The 14,852-nt window shown below is 40.6% G+C and overlaps 1 protein-coding gene across 2 annotated transcripts in view; it reads left to right on the forward strand.

The window, feature by feature from the left end:
- Lgr3 (Leucine-rich repeat-containing G protein-coupled receptor 3) overlaps positions 1-14,852 on the forward strand; it is a 487,929-nt gene that overhangs the window by 385,477 nt on the left and 87,600 nt on the right. The window lies entirely within an intron of this gene.

A 14,852-nucleotide genomic window follows, 5' to 3' on the forward strand; every position in this document is an offset into this window, starting at 1 on the left:
AAATATCTCAGTAAGTGTTTATTTCTTTTTGACTGAAATGTGTATAGTTTCCCAACTCTGTCTATAGTGAAAGTCGTTTTGGAGCGTAGATTTGGCAACAATAATAATGTGGTCTAGGCCAGAGATTTACTCAAAACGCCGAGACGAGTAGGTCAGATGATAGACTCACTCACACCGAAAGGGGCTTCCAGAGTGTCGGCAGTCGCATGAGCACGTAAAAATAGGCACTACTTAGCAACTGGTTTAGAATCTATATGAAATGAAAATCCTCAGAGTCAGTTGGGGCCGATGACCTATATATTAGTCCCTTTTAAACAACAAGCATCATCATCATCATCTGTTTCCAGTCATGGCTCAGGAATGGAACGAATGAAGTCCCCAACTAGGGGCGAAGATAGGAACTGTGCCGGCTGCCGAAGCCTGTCACACCCTTCTGGGACAATGTTTCATGACTCACAGATGAAATGAAATATTGCAGAGTGTCGCTGGAATAAAAGATGACGGGGAAAACTGGAGTACCCGGAGATAAACCTGTCCTGCCTCCGCTTTGCCCAGCACAAATCTCACATGGAGTAACAGAGATTTGAACCACTGAACCCAGCGGTTTAAGGCCGGCGCGCTGCCACCTGAGGCTCTTTTAAAATCCATATAGGTAAATAAATAAATAAATAAATAAATCAAAGGTGTTTCATAAATCAGTATCAAACCTAGTTATGATTTAGTGGCTATTTTCAGCCAAAATGAAATAAAATTTAAATTCCTTGAAAGCAGATGCATATTTTGGTAGCTCATGAGAAGTCAGTGATGTTCTCTACTGTCATATTCATTAATCAGGCCAACTAAGGCATTAGAGTGGGTACTGTCAGGACTAAGCGTTACTGTTCGAAGACTCCGTGATTTTGCACAGGGCTAAATTTGAGGCGGTACTTCTAAATGCTTCTAAGACACAAAGTTAAAAGAGTGTGTGTTATTCAGGGTCGACGGTCGCTGAATAATGATGAGATAATGATAATAATATCATTCTCCAATAATCTCTGAGACCATAGATTCGGGAGAGGTTATTGTTTATTGTAATCTTAAATTCAATCAATCGACCACCACTGATCTGTGTTTGAGTTAGTAGACACCAAAGCTAATATTATCTTAATGAGAGACTTCAATGCTTCAGTTGGTAGTCATGAAAATCTTAAACATGCCGATGAATTTGCACTTGACGAAACAAACTAGAGAGGAGAAAAATTGCTCGAGTTCTGTGAACAACTTGAACTATTAATAACTAATACATGCTTTGATATTCACAAAAGACGACGTTATTCATGGAAAGCTCGTGGAGATAGTAGAAGACATCTGTTAGATTACATAATGGTAAGACAGAGATACATAAACCAAGTAAAAATGAAATGAAATGTCGTATGGCTTTTAGTGCCGGGATATCCCAGTTCGGCTCGCCAGGTGCAGGTCTTTCTATTGGACTCCTGTAGGCGACCTGAGCGTCGTGATGAGGATGAAATGATGATGAAGACAACACACACCCAGCCCCCGGGCAATTGGAATCAACCAATTAAGGTTAAAATCCCCGACCCGGCCGGGAATCGAACCCGGGACCCTCTGAACCGAAGGCCAGTACGCTGACCGTTCAGCCAACGAGTCGGACACAGAAACCAAGTGCTTACCGGTCACAGTTACCCAAGGGTTGATGTAACCTGGTCTTTGGGAAAACAAGCACAAGAAATAATAGAAGCTGCGGAAATGTGGTTCTGGAAAATACTGACAGGGATGAGTTGGACAGAAAAGAAGACTAATATCCAAATCTTGAATGACGTTAATGAGAAACTGAATACAATTTACTGAATACAGCAGAGGAAAGTTAAATTTCTTGGACACGTCCTACGACATGACACCTTTATCCCGAATGTCTTCGAAGGGAGGGTCCTTGGGAAGAGGTTGAGAGGAATACCACGTCTCTCATACCTTAGAAACATAATCACTCAGCTGGGTTTTGCTTCCTATGTCACGATGAAGAGGACTGCTGATGTGGCTGCAGCGACAAGGCTTAGCCTTTAGACCAGGGCCTCTCAAACGCCCAAAATCTCACGCGTGCAAATCGAGGCGCAAGAGCTCCGTGCACTGTGCATCGCTTCCGCTCGGCACGGCTCGGACCAACGCTTCGTCTCTGGACTACTCGGCTAAGCTCGGCTCAACTCGGCTCAGTTCGGCTCAGTTCGGCTCAATTCGGCTCGGATTTGGAGCGCTACGCAACAAGTGAGGAAGAGGGAGACAGAGGAAGCGAGCGAGACAGGCGTGGGGAAAGAGAGAGACCGCGCTATTGCTCCAAGTCGAGGAGTGGGGGTCTGCACTCTGGTCAACCAAGCGAAGTCGTCTTTTGCACCGCGCACAGTGCATGCACCAAGCGCATGCACCCTGAGAGGCCCTGCTTTAGACAATGGAAGGAGTGACCCAGGTGGCAGATTTCCTATTTGCTGTTTTCCTAGCCTCTTCTTAAATGATCGCAAAGAAATTGGAAATTTATTGAACATCTCCCTTGGTAAGTTATTCCAATCCCTAATTCCCCTTCCTATAGATTAATATTTGCCCCAATTTGTCGTCTTGAATTCCAACTTTATCTTCATATTGTGATCTTTCCTACTTTTAAAAACACAACTCAAACGTATTCGTCTACTAATGTCATTCCACGCCATCTCTCCACTGACAGCTCGGAACATAACACGTAGTCGAGCAGCTCGTCTCCTTTCTCCCAAGTTTTCCCAGCTCAAACTTTGCAACATTTCTGTAACGCTACTCTTTTGTTGGAAATCACCCAGAACAAATAGAGCTGTTTATCTTTGAATTTTTTTCAGTTCTTGAATCAAGTAATCCTGGTGAGGGTCCCGTACACTGGAACCATACTCTAGTTGGGGCCTTACCGGAGACTTATATACCCTCTCCTTTACATCCATACTAAAACCCCTAAATACCCTCATAACCATGTGCAGAGACCTGTACCCTTTATTTATAATCCAATTTATGTGATTTCTCCAATCAATTTTTTCCTTATGTTGAGACCTAGGTACTTACAAAATGAACTTTCACCCCATCAACCCAGTAATTGAAACTGAGAGGAATTTTCCTATTTGTGAAACTCACAACCTGACTTTTAACCCCGTGTATCATCATACCATTGCCTACTGTCCATCTCACATCATTATCTTGTAAATTATTTATCACTCTATACAGAAGAACATCATCCTCAAAAAGCCTTATCTCTGATTCCAGATATTTAGTCGTGAAAATGAAAATCCACAACCTGTTTCCAGTCATTTGACTGGGTCAGGAATGGAATTAATGAAGCCCCATCTAGCGGCGAGGATAGGAATTGTGCCGGCTGCCGAAGTCTGTCGCGCTCCTCTGGGGCAATTATTAATGACTGACAGATGAAATGAAATGATATGGGAGAGTGTTGCTGGAATGAAAGATAACAGGTAAAACCGCAGTACCCGGAGAAAAACCTGTCCGCCCCTGTCCGCCTCCGCTTTGTCCAGCACAAATCTCACATGGAGCGACCGGGGTTTGAACCACGGAACCCAGCGGTGAGAGGCCGGCGCTCTGCTGCCTGAACCACGGAGGTTTTTTATCTTTACTCATATCACTTATATATATAAGAAAACATAAAGATCCAATAATACTGCCTTGAGGAATTTTCCTCGTAATTATTTCAGAACTAGATAATTCTTTGAGATATATATTTAAGAACTGTAGAAAATTCAGAAGTTGAACAGAGAAATAGTGGCCAAAATGAGTTTTAGAAACATTATTGTAGGAGATGAACTTCTCAGACATGCTATAGAGGTCCATTAGATACCCCGGGAACACGACCCTCCAAAGAGGTCACCGCAGTAGTCATCCTCTGTCCCTCCATGCCCATGTCCGACTTCTGAAATTAATATTAGCATTAACTGTTAAAAACAGTAGACTAATAATTAGACTCCGACGATAAATTCATTATATGCTATAACTATAATCTACGAACCTAATTGTTCTTGACGTCAACGGAGTTATATTTTCTAGGTTGCCTTATGCTCAACTCTGTTTCTAACTACCAGGTACCAATTCTTTTTCCTTCCATCAATTTACTTCCCCATATTCCCCTAACATGATGAATAATTTTGCAATTCTTCCCGGGTGCATCCACTCTTTGTTCAATAACTTTCAACCTATACAGCTGATTTTCGTTATCAATATTTCTCACATACTCCTCATCTATAAATGCCTGTCTTATTTCCCTTGTCTCCAAACAGTCGTTTATAAGATGTACCCATCTCATCTCTTCAGAACGTAGTAAACATTACTTGCATATCGATTTTGTTTGTATGCTCTCATTAACCACCATATTATTCGCCTCATTTCCCTTCTTTGTTATTATCTACATTTGTCCCACTGATTTCTATACCTGGATGGCTGGTAGCTTGGGTAGCAGTAAGCCGAATAGAACATGACTGGCGTAGTAAGATGGCAGCGAGCGCACGGTGCAATAGACCACGAGGAGCGCGCTTGCTTTGTTTATACTTAGTTCAGTGACGCCAGGCCCCTTGATTGTAGTTCCACGAGTGTTCTGTGCTGTGTTATTGCAAAGTAAATAGTAGTGTATTTTACGAATTTAGGTTCGTTGCCTTGTAGTATACTTGTGGATTACAAGATTCAATTTAAATAGTACGTGTTTTTCTGAAATATGAATGAAGAAACATTCTACGGGGTATTAACATACCGCAGTGTTCAGCTTATGGATGTACAAACAGAACCGATCAGCAGAAGGAGAAATCATTTCATCGGGGAGTTTTATACTGTACATAAGAATCTTCTTAGGGTAGTGTTTTGAGTTTTAGGTTTATTGTATCTTATTTTGCATATTCTGGGAGCAAAATGCCAATTAATTTTTGTAGGTTTCCTTTCTCGAGACCCGAACATCTAAGATCATCGATTAGGAGTATCAGGCGGGAGAGTTGGGAGCCTTCTAAGACAGCTGTTCTCTGCTCGGATCACTTAGAGGAAGACTGTTTTGATAGAACTGGACAACTGGACAAACTGTACACCTTAGAAGTGATGTTCAGCAAACTGTTTTCTTCAATTTTACTGAACATTAACTGCAAGTAAAGATTTACTTATATTTTTTTCTCATAATTAAACTGACGGTTTCGATGAAATAATTGACGTGACCTTATAACAATCTTAGAAAATGAAGTCTGGAGGAATTCTAGACCTTATTTACATCAGTAATAATTATGGGTTTCAGACACTGGAGTGGTGGGAGAAGGGAAAGTGTGGTGGGTATTTGGGGCTATCCCATTATACTATTCGTGGTATTTGGGACTCTTTTAACTGGTGTTACATATTTCTGATGATGACTATCAATATCGCTTTGGTAGCTGAATTTAATTAAAGAGGTCTGTAACAGTAAATTAAGCTGCAGGTAATGTGATATATTGACAAGTTTTGAATATTTGCTGGTTTTATAAATGTGTACATTTGCTTCAATTATATTTTAATTTGATAATATACGCGTTATTTCATGGAAACAGGAAACAGAAATTCATTATCAAGCACCGATTACGATATGTCGAATCTAGGCCTGTATAGTGAGCTACGTTTATAGGTACATCATTTTAAGAATGCATAATTTCGTGGCATACATGTATACAATTTACAGCAATGTTTCCAGAAACTGATTTTCACTCGTATTGTTGTTACCGATCGCTAATTGCATGTATTCAGCACCTAAGTTAATATTTGTCGGCCGTTACTATACACTCATGTTTATTACTATCCCGGAGATTTACTGACCTCGGAATAACGTGTCAGTGATCCCAATGTCCTTATGCTTTGAGTGAACATGTCTCTATATTTTTAATTATCCCAATGCGCCATTAATTGCGACTTAAAATTGACTATATTATCATTGCCTCCCCATAAGGAGAGCTCTAGGTTGGGTACGCCAACATGGCGAACAGCGCGCTCACCTTGGCGTACTTTCTCCTGCAGCGGAGACCTGCCATTAGCGATCCATGTATAGAGATCAGTGGTTTGTCCTCATTCACCCAATTACATTACAAATTCCCCTAGGGATCTCTTATTTTTACACTGTGAAGCAATTTGTTGCTTTTCAATATCCTTAACTCTTTGAACTACTTTTGTTTTTTACAAATACTTTGCCGTTCTATACAGTCCCTTTCCCAGTAGAATCCCATTGCTACTCTTTCCAAAATGTTCCAGTAGTGAATACGTGTATGAGCTGGCACAGGGGCTCCTGTGTATACACGGGCTCTTATGGCACTAACCCGGCGAGGGCTGTGCTAGAGCTTTTCACGTATTGGGCTAATTCGGGCTTCAATCCTACTAACCGGATGCCCTTCCTAACTTAAGTCTGGCACAGGGGCTCTTGCGTATACATGAACTCTTATGGCACTAACCCGGCGAGGGCTCTTTTGACGTATTGGGCTAATTCGGGCTTCAATCCTCCTAACTGGATGCCCTTCCTAACTTTCGACTCTCGCTGGAGTGATGGAATAACTATAGCACTTTATTTTTGTAGGTGAGGGGGTGATGGAGTACTGTTGCAAGAAACGGCTCTTAACTTCCGAGATTAAGTTAGTGGCTAGAGGACCTCCAGCTGAGCCCGGCATTAATTATAATTGTTTAACTACCGGGCGAGTTGGCCGTGCGCGTAGAGGCGCGCGGCTGTGAGCTTGCATCCGGGAGATAGTAGGTTCGAATCCCACTATCGGCAGCCCTGAAAATGGTTTTCCGTGGTTTCCCATTTTCACACCAGGCAAATGCTGGGGCTGTACCTTAATTAAGGCCACGGTCGCTTCCTTCCAACTCCTAAGCCTTTCCTATCCCATCGTCGCCATAAGACTTATCTGTGTCGGTGCGACGTAAAGCCCCTAGCAAAAAAAAAAAAAATTTTAACTTTCTCTGAATAGGGAAACGATGGTTTAACTGCGTGGTAGATTTTAACCCTACTGACTGGAGAACAATCTACTACTACTACAACAACAACAAGCGGTTTCCTATACACTGTTGATGCTGTCTATCCTCGTAAAAACACCGTACTCGAGGACCAGGCGTTTCTCACTCAAGTACAGTGTGGTATGGTGATAGAGATGCTAGCCCGCCTAAAATTTACTGGGATGTAACAAGGTCTGTCTAGGGGGATGTAATAAGGAGACGAGATTATATAAAGAGTATAACCGCATACTTTCTAAGAACGTTGTCATATGTGATTCTAACAGCCACGAGGCTTCACGAATCTGCTGGTTATGCTATCTAACCAACATACTTGAACACAGCTGCCAGTATAACAGTCTGGAGAGGGAGTTTCTATGCGGCTACAATTGACATAAATGAAATATCCGACCTAAGCAGGCTTCAACTCTTCGACTAGGAACAGAACTCTGCTTTGTAATACTACAGCATCTTTTGGCACAAAGAGGTCTATAGCTGAGTCTGTCATAAGCCTAACTCTACAGAGCTACCACAGGGGCTCACAACTTGTACGGTAACTTATGACCTATTAGTTTTATCAGCCTAACTTTCGGAGAACGAAGACAAGGACTGCTAGACAAGATAGTTACTATAACCTATTCGTATAGATCTAACTAGACAGCTACCTCAGGGGCTTACAACTTGTAACGTATGACCTATTAGCTTTGAGCCCTTCCCGCGTCCAGGTAAGACACAGCTATAAATTCCCGACAGTCAGATGTAATCTCAGGGTAACTCATCAAATAAGAAAAATATTTAATTTTTCTTGTAGGTTAGGCTTTACGTGAATTCAGAGAAAAACGTAGGGACCGTACGCGATAATCACCGATGAACGTCTCCATCCTATCGCATAGAAATGAGAATTCATCAACGACCGCAATATTCCAACGCAAATCGCATGATAAACACCTTACAAACTAAGTCAATCTACTTACAACTGCTACAAATTATCACCCACTGTATTATAAAATAATGAGAAAACATATTTATAATAATAATAATGTTTTAATGCAGCCACTGGCCATAAAACAAGAACTCATGTCATTATAATCTTCCAGAATCGTTACTCAAAATCAATAATTATTCGTGAAATTCAATATTTAAATCAGCGCTGGCTTACAAAACAAAATAATAAAACGAATTCTCTGTTTCTGAAATGAACTCAAGTTTCCATATCTATAATCATCTTTGAAAAATTAAACTAGTCATTCACATGCATCACTGTATCACAATTACATTCTAATTTTAAAAAATTTGGAATTCCTCCTTTTAATTTATAAATTTTTATGTCATGAAATCTGAATTCGTTAATGTAGAATATCATTGCGAAGAACTGTATTATGATGACTGGCGTGCTAAGGTTTCCATCCCTATTGCCTCTTAAATCACGGCTCCTAATCTACTATCTTCTCATTTAAAATTTTAGCATGAATTATAAAACAACACTCAAATATAAAATAATCTATCTTACTATTCTATCCAAATAATTCTTAATTTATTTCTATCCAGCTCAACATACATTCCTTCGTTAAATGTATCTCTAATATATCATAACTTATGTGCAAGTAATTCAACAAGTATCTGCGTTATGATATCTCGGTACTATGTATGTACGTCACTTCTATTATATTATCTTACATGCCTTACACTCCACATATGTTACGAGAATACGTCACAAAATTCATATATCTTAGTATTAACACCTGTATTCGATACTACATCACCTCTCAAATCTCAACTATATACGAATATTCACCATCCACACCTTATTTCATGTCACTCCCGCGGTGTATTTCTTTCCCTGTGCTTGCATCGTCTAACTGATCCAATATCATTCATATTTAGCATCTACCACCCATATATATGTCTCATAATTACCACAACGCACATTATCTTACTCAAATCAATTCATATATCTTCTTACTACCTTCAATTAATTCCATTTCATCTTTCTCAATATCTGTTCTCATCATTCATAACCTCATTTCATAATAATTGCAGCTACTGAGACATAACGTTCTTCTGTACGTAAATATTCCTTTACATTGATCGATTCTCTTCCAAAATTACGATGCTTAACCTTAAATTCTGTCCGACTCGTTGGCTGAACGGTCAGCGTACTGGCCTTCGGTTCAGAGGGTCCCGGGTTCGATTCCCGGTCGGGACGGGGATTTTAACCTTAATTGGTTAATTCCAATGGCCCGGGAGCTGGGTGTATGTGTTGCCTTCATCATCATCTCATCCTCATCATGACGCGCAGGTCGCCTACGGACGTCAAATAAAAAGACCTGCACCTGGCGAGCCGAACCCGTCTTGGGATATCCCGGCACTAAAAGCCATACGACATTTCATTTCATTTCACGTTAAATACTGCGTTTGTACATTTAACAACATTACAAGGAATAACTCGACTATATCTTTCACTTCTCACATACGGTCCACCTGTGACGTAATCTTTGACTGAATGGTTTCGCGAGATTCATAGATATTATTCTCCATATGATCATCCTTGCAATCAGCTATTGGATAACTTTTCTTCCTACTCGTATTCTCAACTACCTCGTTGATTCACTTGTTCATATATAGTCATACTTCACGAGATATCTATTTAATTATACACTAACTTAATATAGGCCTAGTATTACCAGCTTGTAACGCACTTCACTTCACTGTTTCACTTGCACTCTTAAATATTTCACACTTAGAATACTCTATTCTAAGGCATAAACCTAGCTAAATTAAGAATTATATTATCACTTATTATAAACACTTAGCTCGGCTTTCATCATATCAGCCGTCAGTTGCTCTCCTTCTGCTCATCACATGGTTGGTTCATTAGCCCTGCTTCGAGGTTCGGGTAGACTCCTCATCTCAGGTAGGTTCGGCTGGGCGAATTCCTCCTCTCATCTTGGGTAGGTTCGGCTGGGCGAATTCCTCCTCTCATCTTGGGTAGGTTCAGCTGTTCGGATGATATGTCCCTCCAGGTTGGTTCATGTGGATGCTTAGCAAGTCATCTTCTTCTCGGAATAACTGCCAATAAAATCAAATATTATCGAGAAGTAAATATTCATTTTAGATTTTTCTTAGAATAATATTTCATTAGAAGTTCATTCTATGTCACGCAACATTAGTACCATGGTTACCGCTTGCATCGGCAATATCTACGCGCGGTATGACTGTCCTATGTTTATTTTTCTCGCAGACGACTTGCACGACTCGCCGATGCTGCCAACCACTGTACTTAGGAACTAATGGTACTGAGCCCTGGACCACAATTACATTTGTTGAGCCCTGGACCACAATTAAGCCCTGGACTATGTTTATTTTTCTCGCAGACGACTCGCACGACTTAGCCCTGGACCACAATGACGTTTCTCTTCACATTAATACACCACGGCATTCTATGTCGCTTACTGGTCACGAAATGATAGGATTGATAGAAGCAAAGCCTACTACTTCTTTTTTCGTACATAGCGCATCCAGTGCATCTGGCCATTGTTGATACAGAAAACATATCTAATTATATTGACATGGCATCGTACGATGGATGTGTTATTAATGTAACAAGTTTTTCAGCGAATTACAAGAACAACTTCAAGGATTTACTTCAATTCTATGTACGTCACAATTTGATTTCAAATAGCAGAGTATGTGAATGGTGTGGCCGTCACGTCAAATTATTAGTGAATGAGAAGTTCAATCGTGTTGTTTTTTCGTGTCGTCGCCTAACCTCCACTACATTAAGGTTGGTTCCATTTACATACATTCTTCTTCTCTATTATACATTGTTTATCATTCACGTTACATTTCGTTGTGATTTTTTTCTTCCGGTGTCGGGAACGCTACGTACTACTAATAATTAGGCCTCTATTTCTTTTTTATATTCAATCACGTTGTTATATAATCGTTAATAATCGTGGCTGGCGTTGGCACGAATGGACTCTGCATCGCCTGAAGATTTGCCCTATGAAATGCCACTACCATAGTTCAACATAGCCAGATATTCTTACTCTTATTTGTTTCATATGGTTATTCTTTGACATTGCCTCACTCTTAGGTCTTTTTATCGGGTAAGTTGGTCATAACTTCTGTCTGTATTGAATTATGGGAACGACATTTCAGTGGACTAGCATTCAACCAATGGCAGCGTCCATTCGCCCATCGTCAGCCATGATTACTATGATACAAACTTGCGTGACAAGGTCTGAACTTTTACCAATATTTCTTTTAAACTGTTCTCTTAGTCTTCTCTTGTGTTATGATTGACCAATCTCTAAGTCTGCGTAAGAACACTCGTCTTGTCTTACGAAAATCTTCAAATTTAAATTATTTATTTTCTAAAATATTATTCCTTCCTCGATTTTCCTTCTAATGGAGTAATTCTCTTCTATCCTTTTCTCTTCTTACGGCTTCCAATTTATGATTTCCGAAGTACCGCTGATCTTGCGCCTCGGATCTATCAGTATACGTATTTAAATAAATTCTCGTATATCTCGTTGTATTTATATCCTCCACAGTGTTTCTGCAGGTTGTTTTGCCGTTTTCTTTTAAATTATAATAGCTTTTCTTCAGAATTTCTGCGGAATTTTTACAATTTCCTCTCTTCTACACAGCAACAGCAATTTGCTTCTTGTCTTCTCGAGTTCAGTTTTTCAAGTTTTTTCAATAATCTATTCTATTTTACTTGTTTCTTTGAAACAATTCGCTTGACCTTGCTCTGTTCTGCACCGCCTTTGAAATGTAGTCGTTCCAAGTTTATCAACGCCTCCTATTGTATCTAAATGTTAAGACTTTGTTGTATATTCTCTTGGGTGTGAGTGGTCTATACCTCTCCCAGGCGCCATTTTGGAACACGTCTGAAAATGCCAGAGGCACAGCTTTATCAGCCTAACTTTAGAGAACGGAGGCAATGACTGCTAGGCAAGATAGCTGCTATATTATATTCGTACAGACCTAACTTGAGAACTACCACAGGGGCTCACAACTTGTAACGTATGACCTATTAGTTTTGTCAGCTTAACTTTCGAGAACTGAGGCAAGGACTGTCAGGCAAGATGGCTGCTATACTCTATTCCTACAGACCTAACTAGAGAGCTGCCTTAGGGGTTCAAAACTTGCAACTTATGACCCATTAGTTTTATCAGTCTAACTTTCGAGAACGGAGGCAAGGGCTGCTATGCAAGATGGCTGCTATACTCTCTTCGTGTTGACCAAACCAGAGGGCTACTACAGGGGTTTTCAACGTGTAACTTATGATCTACTTGTCTTATCGGCTTAACTTCCGGGAACTGAGGCAAGGGCTGCTATGCAAGATGGCTGCTATACTCTATTCGTATACACCAAACCAGAGGGCCACCTCAGGGGCTCACAACTGAGGCAAGGGCTGCTGTACTCTATTCGTATAGATCTGATCTAACTAGAGGGATGCCTCAGGGGCTCACGACTTATAATTGATAACCTATTAGTTTCATCAGTCTAACTTTCGAGTACTGAGGCAAGGGCTGCTATGCAAGATGGTTGCTATACTCTATTCGTATAGACCTAACTAGAGGGCTACCTTAGCGGCTCACAACTTGACACAGCCGCAGGGGTTGTAAGCCTGTCTTAAGTGTAGCCAGTACACTTCTTCCTCTGTGAGGGCTCTAACATCAACTAGTCAAAGCTTGAAGATATGCAGGTGTTAGGGTTACAAGCCAACCCAGATGCTGGAAGGTAGAAACCGCCATTAACACCACAGTGAGGATTGTAATCTCGTCTTAACGAGGTGAAGCCCGAACTCTACTCCCTCTGTGAGGGCTTTAACAACATCAATAGCCAAAGCTTGGAGGTGTGCAGGTGTTGGGGTTACAAGCCAACCGGGGTGTTAGGTAGAAACCGCTATTAACACAGCAACAGGGACTGTAAGCCTACCTTACAGAAGTGTAGCCAGTACTCTACTCCCTCTGTGAGGGCGCGACCTCATAAAGGACAAAAGGGCTATATGGCGAAAGGGCATAAGGTCAAAAAGCTTAATCACTAAAAGGACAAAAGGCAAAAGTTCCAAATGGCAAAAGAGCTAAATGGTGAAAGGGCAAAAGGGCTAAATGGCAAAAGGGCAAAGGGCAAAAGAACTAAATAACAAAAGGGCTAAACGGCAAAGCGTTTTGCATTTTTCCAGTATTTAGGTTGTTTCTCCTCCTTTATCTGGGCTTGATACCAGCTCTACAGCTAGAGGCGGAGTTAACATCCTAAGGAAGGGGGAATGTTGGAAAAGAATATGTACCAATATAGCTACTCGATCCACTATGTGCTGTTACTCAATAATACATGCACGGCGTAATTCTTGCTCTATTTCAAAAATATCTGCTTTATACTCTGTGTGACCAGTATCTTGATCGGCTCTTAGCAGCTGCAAACTTTTTATGAGTAGGTTGTATTTTTACAGTATCTTACGTCCACATGGGGTAATATAGGCTTGTTTTGAATTTTGGGCCTGCATGCAGACAGTTAATGTGTAGGGACTTCCTTTGATGCAATACGTACTTCTGCAGTAGCGTTTCTAGGTACAAACTTAACTTGTTTTGGTAGCAAAGAAGCGTTGAAATCTTCTTCTACTTCATCTTGCATCTCTTCTTGTTGAGATGTTTGCACGGCGACAGAACGTGTAGCAGGCTTAGAAAATGAAGTTAAATCATAAAGATCTAATGGCAAAGAAACATTGAGATCTTATTTTCTTTCTTTATTATCACTATTATCATCATCGTCCTCATGATCATCATTTTGCTTCTCTTTATCTTGAAATGTGTGCTTGGTAACAGAACTTGTAGCAGGCCTAGACAACAATGGAGAATTAAAAATCTCTCGCAGAGGTGTACGTTTTAGAAATAAATCTGTATTTGCTTGAATACGGTTGAGCTCGTTAAATTTTCTTCCTGATGAAGGTACATTACAAACGGCTTTGTGACATTGAGCGTTGTAAGCGTTCTTGAACTCACTTCTACAATGTTTGCATTGAAAAATTGTCCTACAAGATATCTCATGACGTCTCTTGTGGGAGCCTCGGGGAAATGTTTTTCCACACTCTTTGCAAATATGGCTAAAATGGGTTTTTCCATGATGGACTTTATCTTCTGTTAACAGATTCTTCTTTAAGATCAAACAAGCTAAATCTACTAGACACCTGCGACTCTACTTATAAAATATAATACAAAGCTGTGTAGATTATAAAAGTAGGCTATAGTAGCTTTAGGACGAGAGGTCTTACCACGACGTGAACAGCTTGACGGTTAACAGTAAACTAACACAAAAGCGTATAACCTATCTTATATACTTTATACAGGGTGGGTGGGAAGATTAGAAAGGATAGTCAAGGAAGATGGGGGCCGATGACTTTCGATGTTAGGCCCCTTTCAACAACAAGCATCATCATCAAGGAAGATGGAAGGAAGTGGCCGTGGATTGGTTCATATTGGCAACATGTTGATATATTTCTGATGAAATCGAGCCTCCTGCGTCGATTGACAACTCCACCTCCCCACCGGCTGCCCTTCCTTAGGCCAGCCCGCGGTGGAGTGATTGAATCACCATGGTTTGTATTTTCTATCTGTGCGTGGGGGTGATTGAGTAATGTGTGTTTTGGGGCCACTTTCGTAACCTCATCTGCTCTTGCAATGGAATATGTCATAAAGTGTTAGAAATAACGGTTCGATTCGTCAAATTTGGGGCTTAAATGCCAAAGGACCTAAGTAACAACAGAACCGTTGGAACTATCACTTTATAACTTATGCCATGGTGATAGCGATGTCATATGGGGTGTTGTACGGTTAGAGGCCACTAAA

The sequence above is a fragment of the Anabrus simplex genome, chromosome 3, assembly GCF_040414725.1.
Source record: "Anabrus simplex isolate iqAnaSimp1 chromosome 3, ASM4041472v1, whole genome shotgun sequence".
Taxonomy (NCBI): Eukaryota; Metazoa; Arthropoda; class Insecta; order Orthoptera; family Tettigoniidae; genus Anabrus; species Anabrus simplex.